This window comes from Anser anser (genome assembly GCF_964211835.1).
Source record: "Anser anser genome assembly, chromosome: 4".
In the NCBI taxonomy this organism is placed as follows: Eukaryota; Metazoa; Chordata; class Aves; order Anseriformes; family Anatidae; genus Anser; species Anser anser.
This window is the reverse complement of record NC_139724.1, coordinates 4,968,473-4,982,115: the sequence shown is the minus strand read 5'-3', so window position 1 is coordinate 4,982,115 and position 13,643 is coordinate 4,968,473. Positions and strand designations below refer to the sequence as shown.

At 40.3% G+C, this 13,643-nt stretch overlaps 1 long non-coding RNA gene across 2 annotated transcripts in view; it reads left to right on the top strand.

Moving 5' to 3' along the window:
* Positions 1-12,209, top strand: part of LOC310898513 — a 57,340-nt gene extending 45,131 nt beyond the window's left edge. For both annotated transcript variants that reach the window (XR_014583352.1, XR_014583353.1), the window contains one exon: positions 12,072-12,209. This is a non-coding gene — a long non-coding RNA (uncharacterized lncRNA). The remainder of the gene's footprint in view (positions 1-12,071) is intronic.
* The last annotated feature ends 1,434 nt before the right edge of the window (positions 12,210-13,643 follow it).

Genomic DNA, 13,643 nt, shown 5'->3' with positions numbered 1-13,643 from the left:
CCCGGTATGTTGTGGGAACAAGAAGTGGTTCAAGTGTACTGTGCCAGAAATTACAATGTATCTCCAGAACATCCCTGTTTAGATCACAGGAAAACATGGCATCCGTAGAGGTCCATTGTTGGACAGTATCTCTGGTACAAAACCATATGGATTCCTGAAGAAATTGGTCCAAAATAGTTTACAGGGTCAAGAACCTATGGAAGACTCCTGAGAACCAATTGCGTCTGGACCACAACTCTACAGGCCCTATGTGACTGAGTGGATTAACCCACTGTTTTCAGCAGGGAAAAAGAAAAGGGGGTAGGGGGGCTAGTAAATTATGCAAAACATCCAACAACACTAGGCCACCAGTTGTGGTTGTTATACCTTTCATTTGCTCTTAATTTGGAACATTGACAGATTGTTAATGACATGATCCCAGAAGCAGAATTTGGGAAGGAAATAAGAACATAGGGCTGTTGTTGTGGCTCTGCAGTTAAATAATGTGTTTGTGATGTTTGTTTTTTATCCTGCTGTAGTTCCTTCATTCTCCAGCAGTGAGAAGGGAAGCTGCTCAACTTTTTTCTCTGTGGGTTTGGTTTTGGGATGGAAGTAAATGAGGTGAGGCTGCAGCCAGGGAAAGTGCACCTTCCAACCCAGCTGCTTTGAGGGAGGGCCCAACTTAATAGACTATTTCTAGCTGCAGAGCAGCCTTGCGTCTTTCCCCGAAGCCCTTTTTGCCAAGGGAAACTAGTATGAGAGGTCACAGAGCAAGAGAGAGGCTTGATGCCAACCTCTAGAAACATAAAATGTATGTGGGTGAGGAGGTCTGAATCTCATATGTAACGACGGAAATGTGGAAAGCGATTTGGCAAGCCCCATGAAGGCATTTTCTAAGCATGGTAAGTAAGGTACCATTTCAGCACTATTACCATACACCCAGTAATCTGCATTGCCCTGTAGAGTCTAGAATCTCCATGTGTATGAAAATAAATTATACATCCAAATTAGTGTTAGAGGTCAATATGCCTTTCTCAGCCAATAGTGCCTGAGGTTTTTGATGTTGATCAGGATGTGGATAATTTTCCTGTGAAGGCAGAATAATTGTGAGCTACTCTTCAGGTGCCAAGAAATAATATTTAAACTGTGGTTATTCTTATTCCTCAAAAGTTTCAACATATCTTTTGAAGCTGATGTGTTGGAGGAAGCAAGCAAAAATCAGGTCAGTTCTTCTGCAGTTCCTTCCTCAAAAGAGAAGGATCCCCACGTTGGTGTACATCAGGTCTTGGAGGAACCAAACAAGGCCAACAGAAAAGTTAAAGCAGTCAGCACTGTACCCACCTCTGTCTTCCGGCCTCTCTCTGGGATAGATATATGGCACCTCCAAGACGTGGCAAATGTCCAATTGCTTGTGAGGCCACGGCCCCACATCTGAGCTTGGAGCTACCAACTGGCCGTGGCAGCAGCCCTGTGCTGTCCGAGTGGTTACAACCAGCGTCTTTGAAGTTCTGCCCTTCAGCTATCTCCTATTGCACGCAGCTTGTGATACATGAGTCTGTGTCCTGCAGCTGTCGCCATTTAAGTCAGCAGGCATTTGAAGCAATGCTGGCCACCCCAGGGAAAAGGACAAGAGTTGAACAAAGTGTTCGTCTTCAATTAAACCGTTGGGATGCCAGTGCAGAGTGTGATTCCCTGCAACTTTCTCCTCTGAGCCTTGTAATAGGAAAGAACAGAGGCAGCTGTCAAGGTCTGCTAGTTAGTACAGGTTTGAACCAAAGGGGAATATCAGTAATTGTGTCAACTGGTTTGTACGTGGGGCAAGCTGACTTTTTAGGCAGTGGTTTCAGGAAGCTCCAGCTCCCCTTTATACTGGTGTCTTCAGTTTGAAAATGTGCTGCTGACTGTGTTAGAGCAAGCCAGCAAGATAATGCCCAGGCAGAAAAACCAGCAAAGGGTGCTTAAAAAGTTTCCTTGCGGTGAGTCAAATTCAGCTCTAGTCTAAGGACAGTTCTTACTGAAGCCAGATCTGAAACTGCTGCTGAAGTCGGGTTGAAACCAGTGGTCCAGATCTTCATCTCGCATGACAGTATCTGGGTTGCTTTCAGCAGGAAAGACTTAATCACACAAAGAATAAGCAAGAGGAAAATATGACCCACCTGGCTGCTGAACCCATTTAATCCTGGGCTGACTTAGACCAAGCATCTATTTTTTTTTTTTTTGTCTTTCTTGCATATCAAAATGCCTGTCTGTTTAGAGCCACAACAAAAGCAGTAACAACAGACTTTGACACCTGTGTTTCCTCCAGCTGTGAGTCTTGTCTTTTTTCTGCAAACCACTTTATCTGCTTCAGAATGAGGGGAGAGTTCTCAGAATTACAAATGCCGCTCTGCAACAAATGGTCTCATCGTTTGCTTTATCTGTATAAGTGTGTGCTTCTGGCTCTTATTTGTTTGTTTCCATGAACTTCACATGCTGCAGGGTATACCCCTGACTTACGGAGTGAGTTTGATACAAATTGCATAACAAAATAATTTATGGTGCAGGCTCACATGTTTAAATCCACGGTTACGTTCTTAAGGATCTGACTTTTTCTCTCCCTTGCCAGCTGTCCTCCCTTAGTGACTAGTGCTGATAACAGCCCTGCTGAGAAACCAAATGGCAGAAAGCAAATTGCTTTTTTTTTTTTTTTAAAAAAAAAAAGGGGAGGAGAGGGGGTTGTGGAGCAAAGAAACAAAAAGGAAAAGAGGGTCAGAAAAAGTTATTCTAAAATTCAAACTACTTTAAGCATGAGTAACTAAACTGGCAATCTGTGATAAGACTGGAATTGTTGCCATTGAAATGAGTGGAAAATATTGTTGTCATTCACAGCAGAAGAGCAGCAAAGGAATTTATGGTATGAAAGTTGTCTGTCTTCTAGTGCATCTGCATACACCATGTGCTGGGCCACTTGGCAGGCCAGGAGATTACATAAAAAAATCTTGGAAAGTCTGCTGTCTTTGTTTAATATATCAGAAACGCTGTTCTTCCATAACCCGAACAGCAGCTCTGTATTACAATTTTTAATACAGGCTAGGGACTAAACCCAGCAGAAACAAAAGCTTTCTTGCTTCCGTTTCATGAACTTTCAAAAGGACACTGAGCACAGAATCAAAAAAATATGGTGGGCAGTAGTGTAAGAGTAACTTCTGACCCACACCTTACTTGATATAATGTTGTTAACAAGTAGACAACCCAAATAAAATCATAGCATATGGACTTCACATGCTGTACCACAGCAGGAAAAATAGTATGGGTAGAAGAAAAGTCATTGCAAGGCTCCAGGGATCATAGCCAGGGAGTCGGAACACGGGATATAGTTGAAATCTCTTGGACAGCATTGAAAATCTTACCCTTGGTTTCAGTGAACCAAATTTAGGTCAGCCTGATCCACCTCCTTCCCCTCAGTGGGTCTAAGAGAGGAATTCTGTCTGGGTAGATGCGTCTCCCAACCTAGATAATTAATTATATTCATTTATTTTAATTTAATTAAAACAGGAATAATTTTACATCACAAATTAGTTGTCACTGTTTTATTTTTTTTTTTTAGTGTTCACATTTAAGTCAGCTGGAAAGATCAGATAGACTTGTTCATTTCCCTTTTTGCTCGTAATTGTTTTTCAGTCCACTTCCTGTTCTAGTTCCTATGCAACACTATGTTTAGCTTTATATTTAAACTTTACTGTACGTTTTCAACAAGGTTATTTAAACTGTGTCTGATCCTGCAAGTTTCTCTTCTGCAGTTTGTGGTCTCCTGGACTTTCCCTTTTTTTTTTTTTTGTTTTCGTAAGTTTTCAGTAACTTCAAATGTGGAAAAGGGTTCACATTTCTGGTTAGCATTTTTCATTTGGGAGATGTCTGACCTACAGTACACCATCTTATAGCCCCAACCACCCCCAAAAAATAAATATGAACAGAGAACAGGTGATTAAATATGGAGAACTGCTATATCATCATTTTGGGGATTAACAGGCAGCTTGTTACTCATTTAAGCCAGTCCTTAAAAGCCTTTGTTCAAGTGTACAAAAGGGGTAACCCTCTATTCTGTAGTTTGACCAAAAAAAAACCCAGACTTCACAAATATACTTAGTTTACCCTGGCATGTTTGTGCATAAGTAATAAAAATCTCATTCCTGACCTGGCTTCATCTTCTAGTCCCCTTATACTTTGCTATATAGAGTACAGAATAAATACCAGGCTCAAAAATATGTTTGTAGAGGCTTCGTCATCTTTACATGGCTGTTTATTACATGGTTCTTCTCACAACTAACAGTAAGAATTAACTCATCAAAAGATATCAAGAGAAAGTTATTTGCATAAAGGATACTGGATGCATTAGAGCATCAGATAAGCTAATATTTTTAGAAAAAACATTAGCCCATGTATATTGAAAAACATGGCAACATTTTCTGTCATCCCCTTACTACACCCAGTCCCAGAGAACCTACCTGATTTCATGTACTCTGTGATAGTATTGCATATACTTTTATAAGCTATACAGGGTGAGCTTAATTCCTCTTTAATCACATTTTTTCACAATCTGAAAAATACTACTGTCTTCATATAGGATCCTCTGGAACAGGATCTGGAAAATATTTACTATTTTGTATATTTATTTTTTTTACCATTCGAATCAAAACATTATTGTCTTTTAATAGACCTCTGCACCAACATACTAAAAACACATACAAAAATCTTTGTTTTATAGGTGATGAAAGCAACTTTTTACAGAAGCATATGAGCTTTCATCTCATTTGAATTTTGTAGCACTTTTCTATAAGGACAGAGTCTTTGTGAAATATGTTACGAAAAAAGGGGATTTTCTGCCTGAGCTGTTTTCTGTTGGAGCTACCTCAGATATATTGGTCTATGAAGATATCTGTTGCAAAATACTGGTTTAGCATATGCTTCTGGCTTTTCAGCTGGTCTGGCCATCTCTAATGGGCAGTTGGATTGAGAGTTGTGCCTCTGGGTCTGCCATGAGGCTTGGCCGGTGCTGGACGTTCTGAGAATTGGAACAACGTACTTTCACACGCTGCAAAAATATCATCTTGTGCTAATCCCTTATGGCATTTACATATTACACAAGACTCTCTTTACAGAAGAAAAACCCAACATTTTCCCATGACCATAGTTAATGTACTGTAAATCTGTGAACTGTTGGATCTGTGAGCCACATCTCAGGATACTTTGTCCTCCAGAAAAAGACTTGATGCACCAGGATGCTTTGTATCAGAGAGGAAAGCTCTGATCTGGTTAAAACATTAGTTCTAGGTTTGAGAAGTCTGAGTTAAAATCTATGCTCATCTATTGATTAATGTGTTTCTAATTGTTAGGGCTCTACATAAATACAAACCCCAGACAGATCCTCTTGTGATACACAGTTCCTGAATTTTAGAACATCTGTCCTGTCTCAGTCTAGGGGTTCATTGAGTCCACTATCCATGTGTCTATAAGCAGATGCACAGGGAAGACTAAAGACAAAGAAACAAGGAAAGGAACATAATTCCTGCAAGTACTCTCCCAGTTCCCAACATTTTTGGCTCAGGAGATTTCACAAATTTGATCTTTTTTTTCCCCTTTTCTGTTTTGTAACCCTAAATGCCTCTCTCTTCAAGGTGTTGTACAGGTTCTTTGTCAGCCCATGTAAACTTTTGCCACTCACAATATCCTTTCTCAAGAGTTCTGTAGCACACACAGCATTTATTTCACTTTTATTTTTCTTCAGCCTCGCTCTTGCAAATTTCGTTTGGTGCCCCTCAGCTCTCATACGGGAAGAAAACGGCAGTCAATTTTTATCTACCTTTTTGAAGACACTCGTTAATTTACTGCCCTCTGCCATGTGTCGCCTGCCCAGACTGTCTTTTTTCTAGGCTGGCAAGTCCCTGCCTGCTCAGCTGTCCCTTTAGTGGAAACTATTGCATAAGATGGTGGCTCTAATGCTTTTTCACTAGTGGGGATCTTGACAGAAGATTTTCCAGTAGACTTGTGTCTCTGTGTATGCACGTGCACATACTTATATTTACAAGTAAAATATATATATATATATTTACATTTATATATATAAAACGCACTGAAGGTTTAAGAGAACAGTATGCAAAACAAGAATAATATAGGATATTTATTCTAGGATGAATATAAATAGGATATTTATTCTTTAACTTGTAATTCAAGCAGGAGAACAGGAAAAATAGCCATTACCTTGTAAAGGATCTCGTATTGTTCTCCCGTGTGCCCTCTTTTTGCAGCTCAGCCTGACTGGCCACATGCCCGTTTCTGCAAGAGTGTGAGAGCCAGCAAAATGCCCACCGAGGGCAACTGCGCAGCCAAGCGAACACTCAAGAACCCTGTCACGCATTTGTTGAACTTGTCTTTCAACATAGTCTACTTTGTTCAATCCTTTTGAAGAGAAGGAAGGCTGAATCTCACAGTAAAGGAATAACTTCTTACCATGCACATCACAAATGAAATCACAGGTTAGGCAGGGTGTCAGGGCCTTTTAGCTTTCTCCTGCATGCTGATTGTGCACTCACATTGAGTGCATCGTATCAGTCTCTGTGACTTTGGGGACAACTGGAGAAGTCCCCACTGAAGGCTAGGGTGCGAGACACAATATACTTGTGATGCTGGTCTTAGTGCTAGTACATGCATGTCCATGCTTCGTGTCCAAGGAAAATAAAACTCAGGAAGAGTTTACAGGGGCTCTGGAGTTGTACAGTGGTAATGCCGTCCTCATGGTGGAAGCCACCATAATTCCTCACTTGGGCTCATCCTTTTTACCCTTGTCTGAGCACTGAACCTATAATTTTTGCAATGAAGTGGTAGCGATGCACAGGGTATAAGAAGTGTGAGCAAACCATGGATTTATCCAGTGGCATAATGGTGTTCTTTGCTATGAACTGTGGAAGTTCCTAATATATGATTTATTTATTTTTCTGACTGCTCCTGAGTGTTGAATTGATGTTTAGAAAACTAGGCAGTCCACAGTATTTGCAACCCAAGCAGAAGAAAGCTAGACCCAGAGTAGGCAATAGTATAGAACATAACCTAGTGCACTTCAATGGAGCAAATGGATACCTGTTCTTTAATATGTAAATTATATTTTGACAGATAATTTTGCTTGGATCTCTGTTGAATTAATGTAAATTAATAAAGCATTTATGTAGCTGGATTTTGCTAGGAAGAGGTTGTGTACATGGAAAGATCTATTAAGAGAAGGAGCAACAGCATGGTGATGAAGCAGATAGAAATGGGGCTGATGTAGAATTACGGGAAGAATAAAGCTCATGTGAGTATTAGAGTAAGTCCTTGGTCAGCAGCTAGTAGAGAAAGTCCTGTCACAGCTTGAGAAAGTCTTCTGAATATCCAGTGCCTCAGCTGCTTATGCCTTTGCTCCCACAGGCTCAAAGAATTTCTTTTTGGTCTTGCTTCTCCAACTTACGTTGCACCAACACTGAGGAGGGGCTGAGAGCTGGAGTTCAACAGCTGACTGCAGGACTGGGGGACAGCAGGGAACAGAGTTCTGTTTTTGCCTCCTTCCACATGTATTTATACAGCCATCTCTGCATGGCTGGCTCTGAAGCTGAAATTGCAAAAGGTATCCTGTCTTTGTTGCATCAGCGTTGCTTGTTTACAATGCCAAGTTTTCCTCTGCTAAAAAAAAAAGATGGAAATAAGAAGAAAAGGGTTGCTGTGATCTGTAACTGCCCCTGTCCAAAGACTTCTTTCTCTTATTTTCTTTTTTTTTTTTTCTTTCTCAAAACCAAATTACCAATATCGTAGTTTCTGATTCAGGAGTGCAGCCGTGCTGAGATGCTGCCCCTTTTCCACTTTTTCACAGACAGACTGAATGACAGTGTGTACTTCCTTCACAGAACGATAAATACATAAATTACTGGGTGCTTAAATATTTTGGTAACAGGGCAACAGATGAACGTAAGTGCTAGTGAGATTATTTGATTATTTTCTTTTGTCTCTCTTCTTCTTAAGTTCTCATTTTTATCTTAGTTCCCACTCCTGCACCAAGACTGGTATGTCTGTGGGCTGCCTAAACCTGATGTGGCCATCAGTGGAAATGAGGCCCTATCCTTCAAGGGTATGAAGTTCCTTAAGCTCAGGTTAAACTCAAGAAAGATCTAAGGAAAATTGTTGGTCTGAAATTGTACACCGTTCCCCCGACAGTACAGTGATTTCCCAACCTATAACCTGAACCTTCGAGATAAAGAATCACGAGCTGACTTTATAATCCTTCTGAGGCACCGTGTTGACCAGATTTGGGTTACAGGCAGAGTAGAAATAACCGTCGCAGATGCAACTGCTCCACAGCTCTTTGCACTCCTTCATAGCAGAACAGATTGGGGGAGCAGATCACATGAATTCTTCTCATCTACTTTGGTGAAAAGTTTCTGAGCTTAGCTCAAACCAACTGCTTTGATTTAGACAGAGATGGGGAACATTCATACGGTCTGCTCTTATGGCTCTGATGGAGAGGCAATAAATCTCCAGCAGAGGAGCACTAGCAAATTAGAGGGCTAACTAATGATACGTGTGTTTGCCCGTGGCCTTGGTCAGTGTGTATGGTTCATCCACGCACCGAGTTGCTGTGGAAGTAACCCAGGCTTTCACAGCAACGTTTCTGTGCTCCCTGGTCATGGCAGTCCTCTTCTTAAGAGCCTTGAGCAGAAAAGCATCAAGATAGTGAGATACTGACTTTGACTGATGCTTCTGAGCTGGTTTTTTGTCAAACACAACCTTAAGCCCAAAGCCAGGAGTGTTTTTCAAACCACAGAGATCTTTCTGAGAAGTAAAGTTCCTCTGTACTAAACTAGAGATCCATTTTCTAGTAAAAAATACATTCTGGAAATGCAGAATGGCAATTTTACCTCTCCCTTGAAATCTTGTCCTTAGTCAGGGTAGGAATGATTTCAGCTAAGGAACACGTCCTCTCGCAATGCTCGACTAAAAGTATGTAAAAATACATGTCTGTATGTTTTTTATCTCCTTCTGCTTTAGTTTAACAATAACCCAGCATATGACTCCCTTAGTTGGCAGACTGCTTACATGAAGTCTGCCATTTCTATTGCTGACACATCTCTTACTTTTTACTCCTCCAGACTGGAGCATATTTAATTAAACTTTGCAACTTCAGTATGAAGTTTAGGAAAAAATAAAGATAGTGTTCATGGAGAGAAAAAGGAATTCTTTTAAAGTCAGATTCATTAACTACTAGGCTATTAGAGTGAGGGTCACTTTGCCCAGACTGAAATAACTGGATCTCCCTAATTGCATTTTTTGGAATTATTTCGTTATTTCAAACATGTTATGCTTGTTAGTGATTTAATATGGCTGGAAGCACAAATTAATTATACCTGGCAGCTAATTGTAGGAAAGTTAAGGTGATCGATGTTTATGCTGTTTTTTTAATGTCTACCTTTAGTTTACATACTTGGATCGGTTCCCTCCCAATCATGAATAAATATTTACTGCTTATATGTTCCCATGCAAATTGGATTAATTTTAGCATATTCATGGAAAAAGAAGATCACTGCCTATCCTCAATATTAAGTCAGCTGAACAAGCAAAGTTGTTATTTTATTTTTTCCCCCCTGCTTAAGTAGTGAATGAACTGGATAAAAAATTCAGCCCATGTTTGCTGATCTCAAATGGTTTGGGGGCATCCAGCATATTTGGATGGATGGAGGTAAAGGTAATCAAAGAACTGCCCAGGAAAGTGACTCTTCCTGGGGCCCTAACCTTGAAGGATTGCAGTTAAGTACTGCTCAGCTAAATGGGATGGTAATTGGATAAACAGGGTGGTAAATGTTTGATTTTGGATATGGACAGAACTCAGCACATTCCTATAGGTTTTTCTCTTTATAGCATGTCATGCAGCCTTCAGATCCTCTCTGTCACCACTGAACTTTGCATCCTGTGGTGTAAATGTGCCACAACTTTCATGCCATAGACTCTCCTTTCTCCCCATTTCACTAGCTGCCATTTCAGATGTGATGCAAGGAAACGGTCCTGAGGACCTGTAAGAGGAGAGGGGAAGTAAATTTTCATATGTTCCCAGCATTTTGTGTCATGTTCCACTCCCTACATGCTGACTCCAGGCATATGGACAACTGATCCCATGTGATACTGATTATTTTCTCCTAGCCAGGAGGGAACTCGTTTGCAGTGCTGCATCCTGATGCCCTCTGAATGTGAAGTTGTATCGCTTTCAGGGGATTGCTTCTCTTTTTCCAGTTCTCCTAACAATGTGGGTGGGTCATCCCTTACTGAAAACTGCATAGTTGAGAAATCCTCATCTGTGCATTTGTCAGCTGAACTGAATTGTGGAATAAGCCTTGAAGTGGAAGGCCTTTTTAGTCAGAGATGTGACCCTTTCAGCTTTTTTGGCAGATTAATCGGCTGTAGGAATGCCATTCCTTTTGAGACAGCAAGTTGCTGAGGGCTTGTGCATTGTTCTTGTGCCATAATACAGTATCAGGAACGAGCTGAAAACAAAGGCATAGGATTCAGGCAATGCTATAGTGTGAGAGCCATTAACCAGTGCTGTAAGCTCTGCAGCGTAGAGGCTCTAGAAGTTTTTTACACAGAAGTCTGTTCAGACTGGGAAAGACACCATCTTGTAACAACTTTTGGATGTTGAGCACTTTGAGAATGAGACACTATGCACAGGAGCTTTATGGGCCTAATTCTGGGCATCAGGACTTGAAAATCTTAGCCAGAATGCTGAAACCACCTCAGAAAATACAAGGATTTTATATCATCAGTCAGATTTACCTTTTCAATGACTACAACGGTTGGATATAAGCTGTATTTACTTCCTTCCTGACGTCTTAGAGGATAGATCTCTAGGCCAGTGGGAGAAAGAAAAGAAACAGATTGAGGTTTTTGTTTTGAGCTCCTGAGACTTGATCTTGGACACCACCAGATTAATAGCAACACACAGCAAAAGTTCAGCTCTCTTCCTCCAACTGGGGGACGTACCGTCGGAGTCCTAGAGACTAGGAAGATAAGATATAGCCTGAATGATGTTGTGCAACTCAGCAATGAAATGGTCACTATATCATCACTTCCAGCCTCCTCAAGCCCCAGAATAGTAAATCTGGCCACTCTCTGAGTGCACATGAGTAACCTGTGCATATGTACGTGATCAACGCCTGTTCAGCTACTCCAGTGTGTCCTGGACATGCCAGATTCACTGTGCATGCACTCCAGGAGGCTCAAGTACCTCCTGTGATGTCTATGCCTCTGAACTCCTGGGATGCATCAGACACTTCTGTGATATGGAGTCGATTTTTGCATGGTTGGTGGCCGTTTGTCTGGGATTTCCAGATGTTCCAGCTGCTAATTGTCTGGAAATCTGGTGGAATACTGCCCAAAGCAGTTGAGTTGGCAGGCTTGAGATGTCTTTTACATGTCTAATTAATGTAGTGTGCATGTAAAGTGTCTTCCTGTGCAAAGATGACCAGGAAAGAAAAGTATGAGTTATTAACAAAGGCAACTAAAGTAGAACCTTGGTTCTTTGTGAGTCTCGCAGGCCTTTATTGGCCTTTATTTTCACATTTCTTATACAAATTCTATTATTCTACCAATATGCAATGACAAATATCCAGCAAGTGTGTGTACTTGTGTTTACATGATATGCTTAATGTTTTTAATTTTTATTGTGTGCATTTCAAATGCAGTTGCTGCCTTGGCACCATCACGATCCTTGTCCTTTTGGAGACATGTAAACTTTGTCTCATGAGGCCTTGTGGCCGCTCATTACCTCAGGCTGAACAGACTGAGAAAATCTATCACAAACGTGCCAGAGAAGAGTCTACGCATTTTTTTCTGAGGCTGCTTCTCCCAGGAGAAGTTTTTAGATCACATGCTAAGGATACAGCATTATATCTGCGTGCTGTTTACAAAGGGTGATTGGAAGCTGCTGCTCAGTAGTTTTTTGCAGTTTTCTGTCTTTTTTTTTTTTTTTTTTAACTTTGAATTTTGAGGCCTATGGTGACTAGAGTAGTTACTCGGTCCGTTTCTCTTCTGCTGTATACTAGGTGACAGCTTAGTGATGACCTGAAAGAACACAGAAGATCCTCACTGATTACCTTTGCAAGTGACACAAGACTGGAAGAACTAAAGATTATGAAGAGGCCAGCGATAGAGAACTTTCTGCCTGAATTGATAAGGTAGGGGAAAGTTAATGATTTGAATGTATATACAATCAGGACAGGAAGAAGCATGAGGGGACAAGTATTAAGACTATGATGGCAGAATAGGAGACTGTTCTGGGAAATCGTAAGTACAGAACTTGGTCAAAATTTTCTAGATAGACAGTAGAAAACAACTTCCTTGTGTAACACCATCCATTTAACTTAATGTCCTTTTAAGATGTTAACCATTGTTGGAGTTATGAACAAGGAAACTTAAAGTACAAACAGGGAATGTCATAGCAAATATAATTGGGAATCCTCTGCAGCAAGGACTGGGATGGTTATTGCTGATGTCTTTTGTTTGTAGGCCATTATGAGATTCTGACGTTTAGAAAAGAAAAAAGGTGAATCAACCCTACATACCAAAACCCTCAAAGTGGCACTGCAAGGTGGTGATTAGTCTGCCATTACAGATCTACTTTTTCCATTATTTGTAGTAGCAAAGAATTTAATTTAGGATTTCAAGTTTAAAAGAAGTAAATGGAGTGAAATTCCTCTAAATGGCAATCTTATCCAGAAAATTGTGGCGTTTGCCAATTTTATTATATTACCACATGCTCAGCATGTCTTATTTTGGAGTCTAGAATAAAAGTCTCTTTCGAAAAATCTAGAATATCAGACAATTTCCATAGCTGCAAGAATGCAGGCCCAGAACAGGACAGAAATTCTGCAGTAAAACATGACCAATACATGCTCACTACAGAGAAATCTTGGTGTAGAAATTTTCTTTAAAAAGTATTTCTGAATTATTCCAAATGCAGGAATGTTGGTTCTCTGAAAAAAAATGCAGGGCAAGTAATACTGTGATCGTGATCTTTCTGAAAATTCTAGTTGAAATGTATTGCAATTAACAAGAGAAAACAGAAGACTGCATTTTCATGGCAAGCTGTGTTTTTTTCATGGCTCCCATTAAAGTCAACAGTACCTTATCACTGACTGAAAACAAAAGAAGTGGGCTATATGAAAGTGCAACTGAAAATCCTATCCTACATTATTCTGGAAGTGCTTCTTTGTGTTCCAAAGCTGCTGTATTCATGGGGTGTGTTTCGTAAGGGCACATTCATAATTTTGTTGTGGGAGGTCAAGAAGAGGTAATCTAGCACATGAGAAGCAAAATTTTGAAGAAATGGGATCTTTCTCAAGTGCAGTTAAAATGGTTTGCATGCCAGAGATGCTAAACTAAAGAAATAGAGAATTTAGAATCATCTGGTAGAAGGTAAAAATTTCATTTTATGAATAAACTTTTCAAAAATCTCTGTCTTTAAAAGTTACCATCTGTAAATTGAGCTGAAATGTGCGTTTCCAACCACAGCTTTTCCTAGTGCTCAGTCATGAACTACTTCTTCAGCAGTCTACAGAAATGAACAAAAATTGCACACTGTCTTCTAGGTGACTATATAAATGCATTGGAAAGGA